At 47.7% G+C, this 17,515-nt stretch overlaps 2 protein-coding genes across 2 annotated transcripts in view; both read right to left on the bottom strand.

Annotated features, from left to right (window-relative positions):
• The window catches only part of LOC132894679 (zinc finger protein 260-like), a 414,543-nt gene that overhangs the window by 288,615 nt on the left and 108,413 nt on the right, over positions 1 to 17,515 (bottom strand). The window lies entirely within an intron of this gene.
• The window catches only part of si:ch211-63b16.4 (uncharacterized), a 166,337-nt gene that overhangs the window by 141,672 nt on the left and 7,150 nt on the right, over positions 1 to 17,515 (bottom strand). The window lies entirely within an intron of this gene.

Here is a 17,515-nt window from a genome sequence, read left to right as displayed (position 1 = left end):
GCTCTTTTGTCTGAGTGTCCTGCGTCACTCGGTATAATCTATCCTTCATAATTGCAAAGTAGGGGAAGGATGGGGTGCCGTTCGGCTGGAGCGTTTGACCATCGATTACTATCACTTGGTCAAACGCATGTCGCAGAGTCTCGTCTTGCGACTGCTCTAATGGGAAATCTGCGAGGGATTCCCCAATAGAGAGAGGAGGGGCCGGCGGCTCCTCACTCTGATGCGGGGATGATGTAGACGGCTTTGTGACAGCTGCTCCTGCGAAAGCGACACCGGGACCTCCCCCTGTTAAATGGCAGGACCCACTCTCTACTAAGCATGTCATTAAACCCCAAAATCCCGGCCAATCAGTCCCCAAAATTAAAAAGAGTGGGTAAGGCAAGGATTAACTGCCGCCTTCACTATAAATTTTTCCCCTCGGAAAAAAATGTGGACTGACACCAAAGGGTAGCTGTAAACGTCCCCGTGCACACACAACACCTTCACCCCCTGTGCTCCCCCAAATGCCTCATTTTGCACCAGGCTTTGGTGAATTGAGGTCTGATTACAACCAGAATCCACCAAAGCCTGATAAGTATCCCCTTGGATACTCACCGGTATGCAATACGCTCCGGCCCGATCGAGGGCGGCTTCTGGCGCATCGGGGAGCTGAACCACCGCGCCCACCTCCATTGCCGTGCACTGCTGTTGGAGGTGGCCCGGTTCCCCGCAGCGCCAGCAAACCGGCCCGGGCTTCCTCTCTGCACCGGTGTTCTGGGGCTCACTCACCTGAGGGGGGGGGGGGAAGAGACAGACACAGAAGGGAGAAACAAGAGGGCACTGCGGGTGCGGCAGGCCGGCTGGGGTGGTGCCGGCCCCCGCCTCCGCGGTGGGGGAATGGGGCGAGGACGGGACACAGGAGGAGGGAGAGAGAGAGAGAAGAGGAGAGAAGAGAAGAGGCGGTCTGCTGTCCTGCCGCCGGAACAGCCGCCAAATGGTCCTCCGCCAGCTCGATGGCCTGATCCAGCAACGCCGGGCGGTGGCACTGGACCCACTCCGCGGTTCCTGTCGGCAAGCGCGCGATGAACTGCTCCAGCACCACCTGATCGATGATCCCCTCGGCGTCGCGGTTGTTGGCCCTCAGCCACCGCCAGCAGGCATCCCAGAGTCCCTGGCCAAATGCGAACGGCCGGCCGACTTCCTCCAAGCGCAGAGCGCGGAAGCGCTGGCGCTGCTGTTCGGGAGTGCACCCCACACGCTGGAGGATGGCCCGGCGAAGGTCCACGTAGGCCAGCCGGCGATCAGCGGGGAGCTGTAGCGTGGCCAGCTGTGCCTCTCCCGTTAGCAGGGGGAGGAGGCGCGCCGCGCGCTGGTCCATTGGCCACCCCGAGGTCTCCGCGACTTGCTCAAAGAGCATGATGAAAGCCTCAGGGTCATCCTGCGGGCCCATCTTTGTCAGGGTGAGGGAGGACGGGCCCGCGGTGGAAGCGTCGGTTGTCCCCGCCAACGCGAGGAGGTGCCGGAACGCCTGTCGGTCCTCTTGCTGGGCCAACACCAGGGCCTCGAAGCGCTGCTCCTGCTCCTTACGGAGCGTGACTAGCGCCTGGTGCTGGCTTTGCTGGGCTGTGGCGAGGGCATGGACCAGGTCGGCGAACGGGGAAGGCTCCATGGGGCGGTTCGGTGTTGGTGCTCCACTCCCGGGTTTCGGCACCACTGTAGCGGTTCGTGTGGAAGGGTGGAGCACAGAAGATGGCAGGACAGAGATCAGGGTCAATATAGGGCTTTATTGACACACTTTTCAGTCTAACAACTTTTCCCTACTCAAAACACACACACACACGACTGGCATCTTGTTCGGGGCTGAGCTCCTCTGCTCTCTGCTCTCCCTCTTTAAATAGGGCGCGGTCACTGGGAAGACACAAAAACACAGGTTAATTGACGTCAGGTGTGGTGATTCTGCCACTTACCTTCCCTGACTCCACCCTCCTGTCACAGACCGGCGCTTGACCACGCCCCCGCTGCCACAACGACTGATCCGTGTAAAGGAAAGAATGAATGGGGCCATGTATCATGAGATTTTGAGTGAAAACCTCCTTCCATCAGCAAGGGCACTGAAGATGAAACGTGGCTAGGTCTTTCAGCATGACAATGATCCCAAACACACCGCCCGGGCAACAAAGGAGTGGCTTCGTAAGAAGCATTTCAAGGTCCTGGAGTGGCCTAGCCAGTCTCCAGATCTCAACCCCATAGAAAATCTTTGGAGGGAGTTGAAAGTCCGTGTTGCCCAGCGACAGCCCCAAAACATCACTGCTCTAGAGGAGATCTGCATGGAGGAATGGGCCAAAATACCAGCAACAGTGTGTGAAAACCTTGTGAAGACTTACAGAAAACGTTTGACCTCTGTCATTGCCAACAAAGGGTATATAACAAAGTATTGAGATGAACTTTTGTTATTGACCAAATACTTATTTTCCACCATAATTTGCAAATAAATTATTTAAAAATCAGACAATGTGATTTTCTGGATTTTTTTTTCTCATTTTGTCTCTCTATGATGAAAATTACAGGCCTCTCATCTTTTTAAGTGGGAGAACTTGCACAATTGGTGACTGACTAAATACTTTTTTGCCCCACTGTACATCATATGTGGAAACTTTGAACAAAATATGGCTTATTCTTTCTTTCCTTTGCAGCCATGTCCGAGATGGTGGAGGCCAGTTCTGGTCCATTACAGCAGAATAACCATAGGAAAATGGAATGGATCGGTTGAAAGAATTTAAAGTACAGATATTTTGTCAAACTATCTTCAATTTCATGTTACAGTTTAAGATTTATGGCCTAGGATGTTACCAGATTGTTGTGGATTGTTTTCAGAGTATCACTTGCATAGAAAATGGCAACTTAGCGGTGACTATTTGTTGCAGAGGATTCTGGGAAGGGTGAGCCAGCCCCTTTACATAGTTTTTCCATCTACGGTGGTGTAGTGGTTAGCGCTATCGCCTCACAGCAAGAAGGTCCGGGTTCGAGCCCCGTGGCCGGCAAGGGCCTTTCTGTGTGGAGTTTGCATGTTCTCCCCATGTCCGCGTGGGTTTCCTCCGGGTGCTCCGGTTTCCCCCACAGTCCAAAGACATGCAGGTTAGGTTAACTGGTGACTCTAAATTGACCGTAGGTGTGAATGTGAGTGTGAATGGTTGTCTGTGTCTATGTGTCAGCCCTGTGATGACCTGGCGACTTGTCCAGGGTGTACCCCACCTTTCACCCGTAGTCAGCTGGGATAGGCTCCAGCTTGCCTGCGACCCTGTAGAACAGGATAAAGCGGCTACAGATAATGAGATGAGATGAAGTCAATTTCATTATAATAAAAGTTAATGCAGCACCGAATAATAGACCACAGGTCAGCTTATAACCCTTTTCAACCAACAAGGAACAGATTCTTTGAACCTCAGTGCAAGGCAAACTGGCCTACATTTTCACCAGTGTTGAGCAGAACCATTGTAATCAAGGATGCATCATGAATAGAGGGCGTTGCACAATTCAAAATGGGAGTAAACAGTAGTAACAAGATGGCAGAGTGCATTGATTACCTGTGAGCTTTTGTTCTGCTATTGCAGATATTAGTTTTCAGTCCATTTTTTTCTGAACATGTATGCTTTTCCATTGTGTTCTCCATCACTGCACTCTGCTTCCTCTCCAAACTAATGACACACCCACTGATGTCATAATGGTTTGCGCTGGAAAAAACAGATATATCTTGGTTCCAGTTGGGAACCCACTTTTCAAGTTCCGAAACAGTTTATTTTTGGTCTAAATCCTCTGAATGGTTCAACATTTGGTGCGTGAACAAGAACGTAACCCGTTCCCTATTAGTGGAAAAGGGATTTGAGTTTGCATGTCTAGTATTTGGCAGCTGTGACACTGATATAGGTTTTTTCAGTGATATTGACACTCTCATTATTAGGGTGAATTTCAAAGAAATTATACATAGGCTTTGCTCTGTGTAAACACACACTCTCTGGCCACTTTAATAGGAACCTGTTGTTGATTGTAAGATCCCTGTTCTTGGCTGCAGGAGTGGAACCCAATGTGTTCTTCTGCTGTTTCATGCTGAGATGCTTTTCTGCTCACCACGGTTGTAAAGAGTGATTATATGAGTTGTTATATCCTTCCTGGCAGCTTGAACCAATCTGTCCATTTCCCTCTGACCCTCTCTTAACAAGGCGTTTGTTTCCACCCACAGAACTGTTGCTCATGCGATGTTTTTTGTTTTTCGCATCATTCTGTGTAAACTTTAGAGACTGTTGTGTGTGAAAACCCCAGGAGATCAGCAGCTTCTGAAATACTCAAACCAGTCCATCTGGATCAAACCAACACCCATACCACAGTGAGAGAAAGTCACACTGTGAGATCACAATATTTCCCATTCTGATGTTTGAAATGAACATTAACTGAAGCTCTTCGTTTGTATCTGTGTGATTTTATGCATCAAGGGACTGGCTGATTCGATAACTGTATAAAACAGAACAGCAGGGGTGTTCCTAATAAAGTGGCCAGTGAGCCATTGTAAATGACTAGACTGAGCAGGTTTTGGAAATCAGGCCTTCAGCTGTAAAAAGATACAAAGGAGGTGCTCCTGGAAAAGTAGCCTATAGTTTGGTGGTCTATTTATTTCTGGGAGTGTATTGAGGGTTTGTGACCTAATAAACATACACAGCTAAAATGGATATAAAACCGACTCTAATTTCAAAGACAAGTGCTTTAAATAAAAGCATAGTTTTAATATTTCCAGGAAGTTTAAATACCTTTAACCGACGACTTTTACATCAACTTCAGATTCATCCAGACAGTTCGACCCGTTAGTTCACCGGTTTCTCCAGACAGAATTCCGCACCGCTGTTTTCACTCGGATTAAACCGACGTTCTTGACAGAAAACGCACCGAGTTCAGATTTGAATTTTCCGTCCCGGCGGAGCTGCGGAGTCTCTGAGGGCCACCTGAGCTGCGGCTGCGTGCACGCGCACCGACTCCAAGCTTCCCAGGACGCGCGCGCGCGCGCACATCATCAAACAGTCCGCGCGCGCGACTCTGGTCTTCAGATTCCTTTAGCTCATAACGCTGCGGTTTCCCCCGTTTTAACTGTTTGCGTCACAATTAAAAAAAAAACCGATGTGCACCTTTAAAGTGGTCGGCATGTTGTGTAAATCAAATGGTGCTAACCCTCCAAAAATCCATTTTAATTCCAGTATGTAATGCAACAAAACAGGACAAACAGCAAGGGGAATGAATACTTTTGCAAAACACTGCAGATAGATAGATAGATAGATAGATAGATAGATAGATAGATAGATAGATAGATAGATAGAGTTGTGGAATCCTTATGTGAACATTTGCCCACTTTATTCATTAACAGCTTGTTTTTTTTTCTTCTTCTCTGTGTATTCTGATGTACTAATTAACAGATCAAGCTACTAGTACAGTAGTGGCTTTAATTTAAAAAGCCATTAACATATTTCATTGAGGCCCATGTTTCCACCCACTCATATCATTAAAGGTGCTGACTGCAAACTCATTTGAAATTGTCACTTTTTTTTTTTTTTAATTGTGCATGGCATTTTCCTCTGTCTCGCAAGAACAATATTACACAGACAAGATGTGATCAGTTTGATGTCCTGAGGGATGATTTTCTCCTTTTTGGGACCGTTTTCCTTCATCTTGAGGTAAACAGTACAGCCCTACAGAAACAGCCAAATGTTAGCATAACTATGGAACTGCATCCATTTTTATGATGGCGCCGCAAAAGTGGCAGCTAGTTGCAGTAGCTCCGAGCGTGTTTGTGTGTTTTGGTATGTGTAGCAAGTGTTCTAGGTGGGTGGAGCACAGAAGCACGGCAGGCCAATACTGAGTTCTCAATAACACTTTTATTATCAGCTTTTTAGCTTCTACACGTTTACTTATATATACATACACACACGCCACACACACGTGTTCTGGTCGGGAGAGAGCCCGCTCTGCTCTCGCTCTCCTCCTTAAATAGGGCGTGGTCACTGGGGAAGACACACAAACACATTAATCAACCTCAGGTGCAGTGATTCTGGAGAGCAGGTGGCCAAGTAGTTAGAGCGCTTGGCCGCTAAGCGAACGATCCCCGGTTCGAGCCTCGGCTCGACGGGGATCTGGGGCTCGCTCCCTGTCCACCCAGCAGTGAATGGGGACCTGGTGGAAACACTGGGGAAGCTAAGGGCGGCGAGGAAAGGAACTGGCCACCCTACCTCACTATGCCGATGGCCCAGGACAAGTGTGCGCTCTAACAGGCACTCCCCCAATGTACGAAATCATATATGGGACTCTCTTTGCTTTGCAGTGATTCTGCCACTTACCTTCCCTGACTCCGCTCTCCGGTCACAGACCGACACTTGACCACGCCCCCACTGCCACATACCCCCACCGGCCTGCAGCCGACTCCCCCCCCCCCCCTTGACAGGAGAGGAAGTCCGCCACGACCATCTGCGCCCCCGGCCTGTGGACCATCTTGAAGTTAAAGGGTTGGAGTGCCAGATACCAACGGGTGATCCGCGCGTTGGCATCCTTCATGCGGTGGAGCCATTGGAGGGGCGCGTGGTCCAAACAGAGGGTGAAAGGGCGTCCCAGCAGGTAGTAACGGAGGGCAAGGACCACCCACTTGATGACCAGGCACTCCTTCTCTATGGTGCTATAGCGCCCCTCACGCACTGACAGCTTACGACTTATGTACAGCACTGGGCGATCCTCCCCCTCCACCTCCTGGGACAAAACAGCCCCCAGCCCTCTGTCCGACGCGTCCGTCTGCAATATAAAAGGGAGAGAAAAGTCAGGGGAGTGTAACAGTGGCCCCCCACACAGTGCAGCCTTTACCTCAGAAAAAGCCCGCTGGCATTGCTCCGTCCACTGGACCAGATCTGGTGCCCCCATTTTAGTGAGATCAGTCAGCGGGCTGGTGACATCCGAATAATTAGGTATAAACCTACGAAAATAGCCAGCCAGCCCCAGGAACTGTCTCACCCCCTTTTTGGTCTTGGGCCTCAGGCAGGCCGCAATTGCTGCAGTCTTGTTAATTTGGGGACGCACCTGTCCATTGCCCAAGTGGAAGCCCAGATACCGTACTTCCACCAGCCCAATCGCACACTTCTTCGGGTTGGCTGTGAGACCCACCCACCTCAGCGACCTAAGGACGGCCCTCAGGTGTTGTAGGTGCCGCAGCCAGTCATTACTATAAATAATGATGTCGTCAAGGTACACGGCAGCATAGATGACGTGGGGGGGAAGGACCCTGTCCATCAGCCGCTGAAACGTAGCGGGCGCCCCAAACAGCCCAAAAGGAAGTGTGACAAACTGGTGTAAGCCGAACGGTGTGGAAAAGGACGTTTTTTCTCGGGATAATGGAGTCAAGGGGATCTGACAATAACCCTTTGTCAAATCCAGTGTCGAGTAAAAGCGAGTCGTGCCTAGTCGATCGAGCAACTCATCAATACAAGGCATTGGGTACGCGTCGAATTTAGACACCGTGTTGACTTTTCTATAGTCTACACAGAACAGGACCGACCTATCGGCCTTGGGTACCAAGACCACCGGACTGCTCCAGTCACTGTGGGACTCCTCGACAATGCCCATTTCGAGCATGGTCTCGAGTTCTTCCCGAACCACTTTTTTCTTGTGTTCGGGCAGTCTGTAAGGGCGGCTATGCACTACCACCCCCGGGGGCGTCTCAATGTGGTGTTCTATGAGGTGGGTGCGGCCGGGCAGGGGCAAGAACACATCAGAAAATTCTGTTTGCAACCGGGCGACCTCCACGAGCTGGGTCGGTGAGAGGTGGGCTCCACAGGGGACCGGAGCGGTGGGTGATGCCAATTTTCCCTTTTGAACCTCCGGCCCCAGCTCCGCCTTCTCAGGAACCACCGACACCAGCGCCACGGGGACCTCCTCGCTCCAACGTTTTAACAGATTGAGGTGGTATACCTGTAACGCCCCACCCCTGTCCATTCGCCTCACCTCATAGTCAATGTCCCCAACTCGCCATGTGACCTCAAAGGGTCCTTGCCACCTGGCGATTAATTTAGAGATCAAAGAGAACGAGGAAGGCCTCAGGGTCGTCGTGCGGGCCCATCTTCATCAGGGTGAGGTGGGAAGGCCCTGCGGCGGTGGAGGTGGTGGACCCCGCCGATGCAAGTAGGTGCCAGAACGCCCGGTGATCTTCCTGCTGCGCCAGCACCAGGGCCTCGAACCTTCGCTCCTGTTCTTTCCGGAGGGCGACCAGGTTGGGCCGTGGCGAGGGCATGGACCAGGTCCTTGAAGAGGGAGGACTCCATGGGGCTGTTCTCTCCTGCCCTCCGTCCCTGGTTTCAGCACCACTGTAGCAAGTGTTCTAGGTGAGTGAAGCACAGAAGCACGGCAGGCCAGTACTGAGTTCTCAATAACACTTTTATTATCAGCTTTTCAGCTTCTACATGTTTACTTATATATACATACATACATGCCACACACACGTGTTCTGGTCAGGAGAGAGCCCGCTCTGCTCTAGCTCTCCTCCTTAAATAGGGCGCGGTCACTGGGGAAGACACACAAACACATTAATCAACCTCAGGTGCAGTGATTCTGCCACTTACTTTCCCTGACTCCGCCCTCCGGTCACAGACTGACGCTTAACCATGCCCCCACTGCCACAGTATGTTTATGTACTTTTTTCGTATTTCTTTCTGCACTACTCTCAGTCAGAAGTGTGCATCTAGGGATGTATTACTCGCGAGACTGTGCATTTGTATTTTTCTCTTTTTCTTTCTGGGGCTACTTCAATCAGCATCAGCGGCATCAGCGGACCCTTTTAGCCACGACTCCATTGTTTACACTTGGGAGCAGCTGTTAGCACTGTGCAACACCAAGGTACTTCCCGTGGAAAGACTGATGATTCCCACGGAATTAAGGAGAAGGAGAAGGGGATTCAGAGCTGGATTGACGTGCCGGGAGAAGAAAAGACGGTATAAACCATGCATACCATCTGTCATCATGGAAACGTAAGATCTCTCCCTAATAAGATGGATGAGCTAACGGCGCTAACCAGGCTGCAGAGGGAGTACCGGGAGTGTAGCCTTATGTGCTTCACAGAAACTTGGCTGAATGAACTCTCACCTGACTCACACGTCACTCTGGACGGATTTCAACTCGTGAGAGCGGACAGGAAAGCCAGGGAGAGCGGTAAGAGGAAAGGAGGGGGTATAGCGATGTTTGTGAATGACAGATGGTGTAACCCGGGGCATATCAGGGTAAAGGAGCAGTACTGCAGTAAAAACATTTAACTGCTAGCGGTTAGCATTTGGCCATATTACCTCCCGAGGGAATTCTCACACGTTATCGCGATAACTGTGTACATCCCCCCGGTGGCCGATGCTGCTGCAGCCTGTGAGCTCTTACACACTACAGTGTCAAAGCTTCAGACATCGCACCCCCAGTCCCTGCTACTAATCTTCGGTGACTTCAATCATGCTTCCCTGTCTTCCACTCTCCCAACCTTCACTCAGTATGTGAAATGCCACATCAGAGACAATAGAACTTTGGATTTAATGTATGTGAACACCAAAGGTGCATATAGCTCATCACCCAGTCCTGTCGCGAGATCTCAGTCTTAAGGGGGGCTTATGAAATCCACCAGGGGGGCACCAAATTAGCTTATTTTTGCACACTATTCGGGCAGCCCTAATCCCGCACAGTAATCATCACATTAAACATAACCAACAGCAAACATGACCGGACCAGCAACAGCCTGCAACATCAGTCCCCTCTCTCTCACACACACACACGCACGCGTGCACGCACACAACAAGTACACATAACGTATTAGATCAAGAGCAGCATCTCAAACTAAACAAAAAAAAAACACCACGGCAGGTGCATTTCAAAGCAACCAAGAGGGGTAGCTACCAATTGCCATTACACACACATGCACCAACAACAACAACTGAGTATGCACATGACATATTAGATGACAAGCAGCATCTCAAACTAAACAAAAAAACACCACGGCGGGTGCATTTCAAAGCAACCAACAGAGGGGTAGCTACCAATTGCCATTACACACACACACACACACACACACAATTTGGACCTACTTTGAGTAGAGTGCCAGCGCTGTCCTCTCTTTCGTCCACCCTGTGTCAGTACAGTTGCAGGCGGCGTTTCTCCGAGCTGAACCTCCTCATCAATGCATCCTTCCGCTCGGACTTGAACTTGTGAGTAAGGTCCTTTTCAAAAGCAAGCTGAATCAGCTGGGCCTTGCATCTATGCAGCATACTGCGCCTATGCTCTGAGAACACGTTTTTGAGTGTGGAAAACGAGTTTTCACACATTGCCGTGGAAGCTCCTAAAGTTAGGGCAAGGGTGTAGGCTGTGACAACAGTCAGCATAGCCTGGAGTGCACCGTTGAATGTGCTAAGGATGTTTGCTATTGTCCGTTTTCCATCTTCGGGGGGAACTGGAGTATCCGTCATTTTCTTCACCAGGAACTCACAAGCTACAGTATATTCAGATTCGACCACATCCGTTCCAGCTAATGCCAGTAGAGGGGTTACCTTTGATGGGTCCAAGAAAGTATCGGAAACTAGCTGCTGTCTGCTGGCATAAACTCGCGCTTCATTTTCCACCCAAAAATGCAGGTAACTGATTGTTGCTTGGCAACACTGACTGACGTAATTACGTAGCCAAACTTTCCAACAAACTCACACGGTTTTAATATGTTTAATGGCTTAGTGATTATGCAACACTGGAAGTTTTAACCCAAAGCGAGTACAATAAAATGAAATTAGGATTTTATTTATCTATTTATTTATTTGAGATCTGTGATTGTGATCTGGTTTGGGTGGGTGGGCCGGGTGGGCCGGGCGGGCCCACGCATATTGGTGGGCGGGCACTGCCCCAATGGCCCACCCACAGCGACGGGTATGTCATCACCCCTCCCCCTGCTGGGCCGTTCTGACCACAATCTGGTTCACTAGTCCTCTACATACATACCTATGGTGAATAAACAACCACCCACCAAGAGGTATGTAAGAAGCTGGTCTGAGGAGACCAGTATGGCACTGAGGGACTGCTTTGACACCACGGACTGGGATGTGTTGTGTGAACCTCACGGGGATGACATTGACAGCCTGACAACCTGCATCACGGATTACATTAATTTCTGTGTTGAAAACACTGTGCCAGTCAGGAAGGTATGGTGTTTTCCCAACAATAAACCCTGGGTGACCTCTGAACTAAAAGCCCTATTAAACGAGAAGAAGAGGGTTTTTAAACCTGGCAACAAGGAGGACATGAGGAGAGTGCAGAGGGAGCTGAAGAGGGGGATAAAGAGAGGCAAGGACAGCTACAGGAGGAAGCTGGAGGAGCACCTCAAGGGGAGCAACACCGGAGAGGTATGGAGAGGCCTGAAAACCATCTCTGGCCACACAAAGGACAGTGGAAGGGGCCCTGTATCTGGGGGCCAGGACTGGGCAAATGAGTTGAATCTCTTTTTCAACAGATTTGACTGTGCCACCCCACCCTCCCCCACTCACCATAGTTCTGACCTGTCTGTGATATCACTCCACCACCACCCCTCTCCCCTCATAATACCTCTGACACCAACAGCTCCCTCCTCAGACCACATCACCCCCCTCCGCTCCCTGCCAGACCAATCAACACACCCCACCCCAACCTCACTTTACAGGAGTCACACCTCGGCTACACCCCTCACCTCTCCATAACAGATAATCAAGTGTTGAAGGAGCTGAGGAGGATCAAGACGAGGAAAGCTGCTGGCCCTGATGGTATCAAATCCAGACTGCTTAAGGACTGTGCAGATCAGCTCTGTGGGATTCTTCTGTACATTTTCAACCTGAGCCTCTGTCTGGAGAATGTTCCACTTCTGTGGAAAACATCATGTGTGGTTCCAGTTCCCAAGACTGCGCACCCCAGGGAGCTCAACCACTTTCGGCCAGTAGCTTTAACATCTCACCTAATGAAGATCATGGAGAGGATTGTTCTCTCCCACCTCCGACACCTGGTGAACAGCGAGATGGACCCCCTGCAGTTCGCATATTGACCGGGCATTGGTGTGGATGACGCTGTTATTTACCTGCTACACTGGTCACTTTTGCACCTGGAGGGCACTGGGAGCACTGTGAGAATCATGTTCTTTGTCTTCTCCAGTGTTTTCAACACAATCCAGCTATCACTACTTAGGGGGAAGCTGGAGGGAGCTGGTGTCGACTGCCACCTGGCTGCATGGATCATCGACTACCTCATTAACAGGCCACAGTATGTGAGGCTCCGTGACTGTGTGTCTGATGTGGTAGTCTGCAGCACAGGGGCTCCACAGGGTACAGTGCTCTCTCCTTTCCTTTTTTCACTTTACACATCTGACTTCAGTTACAACACGGACAGCTGCCACCTCCAGAAGTTCTCAGATGATACAGCCATCGTTGGACGTGTGTCAGAGGGGGACGATCTGGAGTACGGAGAGGTCATCACCAACTTTGTTGCCTGGTGTGAACTGAACCACCTGCGCATCAATGCCAGCAAGACAAAGGAGGTGGTGATCAATTTCAGAAGGACGGTTCCTCAAATTGCACCAGTGAACATCCAGGGTTTGGACATTGAGATCGTGGAGGAGTGCAAATACCTGGGTGTTCACCTCAACAACAAACTGGACTGGACTAACAACACAGATGTCCTGTACAAGAAGGGCCAAAGTCGTTTCCACCTGTTGAGAAGACTGAGGTCTTTTGGTGTGTGTAGGACACTGCTTAGGACTTTTTATGACTCTGTGGTAGCATCAGCGATTTTCTACGTTGTGGTCTGCTGGGGCTGTGGAAGTTCAGAGAGGGACAGGAAGAAACTTAATAAAGTGGTCAGAAGGGCTGGCTCAGTCTTGGACTGTCCTCTGGACTCCATTGAGGTGGTGGATGAGAGGAGGATGTTAGCCAAGCTGACATCAATCAAGGATAACCCCTCTCACCCCCTACATGAGGCTGTGGGGGCTTTAAGCAGCTCTTTTAGTAGTAGACTGCTACACCCACGGTGTAAGAAGGAGAGGTACCACAGGTCATTCATACCTGCTGCTGTCAGACTGTATAACACCCACAACTTGTAATGTAGCACCAATAACCTGTTTGTTGTTATATTTGCACTACTTCACCACTACTACCTCTGCCATCTCTCATCAATGCAATTATTATGTGCAATAATATAGGCCTTAAACTATTTTTATGCATACTTATATATGTGACCCCTCACCGAATCCAGGGACACATGTCAGCTGAAACGAATCCGAGATAATCGCAAAAGAAGCATTTTTTTTCGAAATTTGTGATTTTTGTTTTTTTCCATCATGTGCAAGTTGAGATCTTGAAGAATGCAATCAGTATTTCAGATAATAGATTGTTTTGTTGGAAAAGCATACATTTTTTGTTGCAAATTGTCTCGTTTTTGTCAGGACTGTAGCCTGCTGGGGGGTGTGGGTAAATTACCATATGGGCCATTCACATGATGATTTAAGTCTTTTGTTGTTGTTTTTTTCGCGAATCAGCTGTATGATACGAGCTGAGCTCATGGCTACTTAAGCTGTATACAGGCATATAATTTCACTATGGAATGAGCAAGTTAAACAGAGCGCAGAGGAGCTGAAACACCGCGAAGCAAACAGACACACGGTATTTACATCGGAGATAACCATTTCTAGCAACAAAAAAAACGCAACCTCGTTTTCCAGATTGAATGGAATACTTGAATGATCGGATGATACACAGACCATTCTAGGATTACATTCCATCGGAGGCATTGGTGTGTGCAAGGCGCCGTTTCTCTTTCTGATGGGGTAAGTTTATTAATCTAAGGCTGTGTGGTTATTTTTGCATGTAACGGAGAGTGTTGTGGTTTGGTTAAGCCTAGGTCACAACCGGACGTACGATTTTTTTGGCCGTGTGATTTTTGGCGTTTTCCAAATCGCTGCGTTTTTTTTTTGTTCATGGAGAAAGACGAGCGTTGGCTGTAAGTTTGTCTTGCAACCTGAAAAAAATGTAAGCGCCCGTAGAGTTTGTTTGACATGACAAAGAACCTCTGCGGCCGGTCTGCGGCTCGAAAATCAGCACATCACACGCGCGCTCTCGTGCGTTTCACACGCACGCTCTCATGCGTTTCATGCGCGCTCTCGTGCGTTTCTTGCATTTTTTGCACGTAGACCGGCCGTAGGAGCACGTACGGCCGGTTGTGACCGAGGCTTTACATACATGAAACTAGTGTTGTGTTAGTTGTGTCATCATCGTGCTATCTTTCTTACAGTGTGAGTAATTTTTCAACCACAAAGCGTTAAAGTATACTTTAGGACTTATTTTTGTACTTCATAATTGTTTTGGGGATACTTTGCATGGAAGGAAAATTGACGTGGTGATCTTTGTTTACATGAAAGTGGCATCGTGCTAGCTAGTAGGGGGTAGAGCTTTCCTTAATGTCATGCAAATGAGCACCATTATGTGCCCGCCCTACACCCAGAGTAGCTGAGATGGAAAACTTTGAGGGCGATTTTCTCCCTTTTCTGTTTTAAGAGGTATACACTTTCAAAAGGCCACACATTTTTCAAATATTGTCAGATCTCCACATGGAAGGCATCATTGGAAAGCTTAGAAACTGTACTTTCTGAATCTGTCAATAACTCAAAATGCCTCAGGGCAGACATGTGTCCCTGGATTCGGGCACATTTTATATATATATATATATATACACAGTGGGGAAAACAAGTATTTGATCCCTTTCTGATTTTGTTGGTTTGGCCGCTAATAAAGACTCGATCAGTCTGTAATATTAATGGTAGGTGTAGTCTAACATGCTGAGACAGAATATCACAAAGAAAATCAAGAAATCGACTTTAAAGAATTTGTATTAATTTATTTGCATTTTATTGAGGAAAATAAGTATTTGAACCCTCTTGCCAAAAGGACTTAGTACTTTGTGGCAAACCCCTTATTAGCAAGAACAGAGGTCAGACGTTTTTTATAGCTGATGACCAGGTTTCTGCACATATTAGGAGGAATTTTGGTCCACTCTTCTTTGCAAATGACCTCTAAATCATCAAGATTCCGTGGCTGTCGCTTGGCAACTCTGAGCTTCAGCTCTCTCCATAGATTTTCTATAGGATTCAGGTCCGGAGACTGGCTGGGCCACTCCATGACCTTGATATGTTTCTTCTTCAGCCATTCCTTGGTTGCCTTGGCTGTATGCTTTGGGTCATTATCCTGCTGGAAGACATATCTACGACCCATTTTAAGCTTCCTGGCAGAGGGAAGGAGGTTTTCACTTAGGATTTTACGGTACATGGCTCCGTCCATCCTCCCATTGATACGGTGAAGTAGCCCTGTGCAGAAAAACACTCCCAAAGCATAATGTTACCACCTCCATGCTTGACAATGGGGATGGTGTTCTTGGGGTCATAAGCAGCATGTCTCTCCCTCCAGACACGACGGGTTGAATTGATGCCAAAGAGCTCAATTTTGGTCTCATCTAACCATAACACCTTCTCCCAGTCACTCTCCACGTCATTCAGATGTTCATTGGCAAAGTTCAGGCGGGCCTGCACATGTGCTTTCTTAAGCAGCGGTACTTTGCGAGCACTGCAAGATGTTAGACCATTGCGGTGTAAAGTGTTACCAACTGTTTGCTTGGTGACTGTGATCCCAGCTGCTTTAAGATCATCCACTAACTCTGCCCGTGTTGTATTAGGTCTATTTCTCACCGTTCTCATGATCCTGGAAACCCCACAAGGTGAGATCTTGTTTGGAGCCCCAGACCTAAGTCGATTGATGATCATGTTATGAGTCTTGTACTTGCGCACAATTGCACCAACAGTTGTCATCTTAACGCCCAGCTTCTTGCTAATGGTTTTGTAGCCCATACCGGTCTTGTGCAGGTCTACAATCTTCTCCCTTAAATCCACAGAAAGCTCTTTAGTCTTTCCCATGTTGGAGAGTTTGGAGTCTGACAAACTGATTGATTCTGTGGCCAGGTGGTTTTTATACAAGTCATTAGTGATATCAGGTGTCTGCAATTTAGGTGACAAGGTAATTTGGAGAGTCTAACTTGTCTGTATTAACAAGAACTCTTGATGGTTACTAGGGGATCAAATACTTCTTTTTCTCAATAAAATACAAATAAATTAATATAGATATTTGAAAGTTATTTTCTGGATTTTCTTTTTGATATTCTGTCTCCACATGTTAGAATACACCTACCATTAAAATTACAGACTGATTAAGTCTTTCTTAGTGGGTAAACCAACAAAATCAGCAAGGGATCAAATACTTGCTTTCCCCACTGTGTATATATATATATATATATATATATATATATATATATATATATATATATATATATATATATAATTTATGTATATATGTGTGTATATATACAGAGTCTACCTGTAATGTGCAATTTTTCCGAGCCTCTCAATAAGGCAATTTTTCTATACTTTTTCACAGTAGATAATGCAAATAGCCCTCTGTATTTAATCTTTTGTTTGTCTAATTTTTATCTCAGTTTTATTTGTTATCTGTGTGACATTTTCTTGCTACTGTAACACGTGTATTCATCCCATATCGGGGAAATTAAGTGAATCTAATCTAATCTAATCTAATCTAATCTCATCTCATCTCATCTCATCTCATCTCATCTCATCTCATCTAATCACACCAAGATGGTGATACGCAGAAAACATCATGACTCTGCATTGACCTCGGAGAGTTTTGAGCCGCAGGGATGTAATTTGTGGTTTACATTCACGAACAGATCCGTGAAACAAAAGACAAATATATCTTTTCTCTGTTCCTGCTTTTGTGTTCTCATTTCTTTTTCTGTAAGATCAAAACATTTGATGTATAACTCCATACTTGCTAGCGTGGAGTTGAGCCCATGCATTCTAAAGTTAAGATAGCTAAGTGCTAGCTAGAATGATTTAGTTATCTGTCCAGAAAAATGACACATCCTCTAATGTTGCTCTGTCTTGCAGCTGTGCTCACTAGGCAGGCTTTCCTTTTCTCTTCCGCTGGAGGGAGAGCCGAGTCTGCCATGTTTCCCCATGCCAACTTGTTTTGGTTAAAAGTAGTTCAAACACCCCATGGTGGTCACATGATATTGCTGCTCACTTGCTTCAGTGATCTCCAGACTCGTAAAATGCGGGACGCTTTTTATCTCTGTAAAACATTTATACACAGGATACACAGTGTGTGCAGTGTTGCAACATCCCAAAACTACAACAGCAATAGAACATTTTGCCCAGAATTCAACTTTTCAGTCAGCACCTTTAAATATTTTTATTATTCCTACATTAACACCAAGATTTGTCCATGTTTGGTTTGTTAATCTATTTACTGATTCTGTATTATGTCTTGGAGAGCTTCTATATGCTAGGTGGGCCAGTAAGTTGCCCAAGTGTCTGACTGGAATCCCCACTTTAGGTGACTTGATGGTTTCTCCATGTTTATTGTCTTTT

Source organism: Neoarius graeffei, chromosome 11 (assembly GCF_027579695.1).
Source record: "Neoarius graeffei isolate fNeoGra1 chromosome 11, fNeoGra1.pri, whole genome shotgun sequence".
Lineage (NCBI taxonomy): Eukaryota > Metazoa > Chordata > Actinopteri > Siluriformes > Ariidae > Neoarius > Neoarius graeffei.
This window is presented reverse-complemented; position numbering and strand designations above follow the sequence as displayed.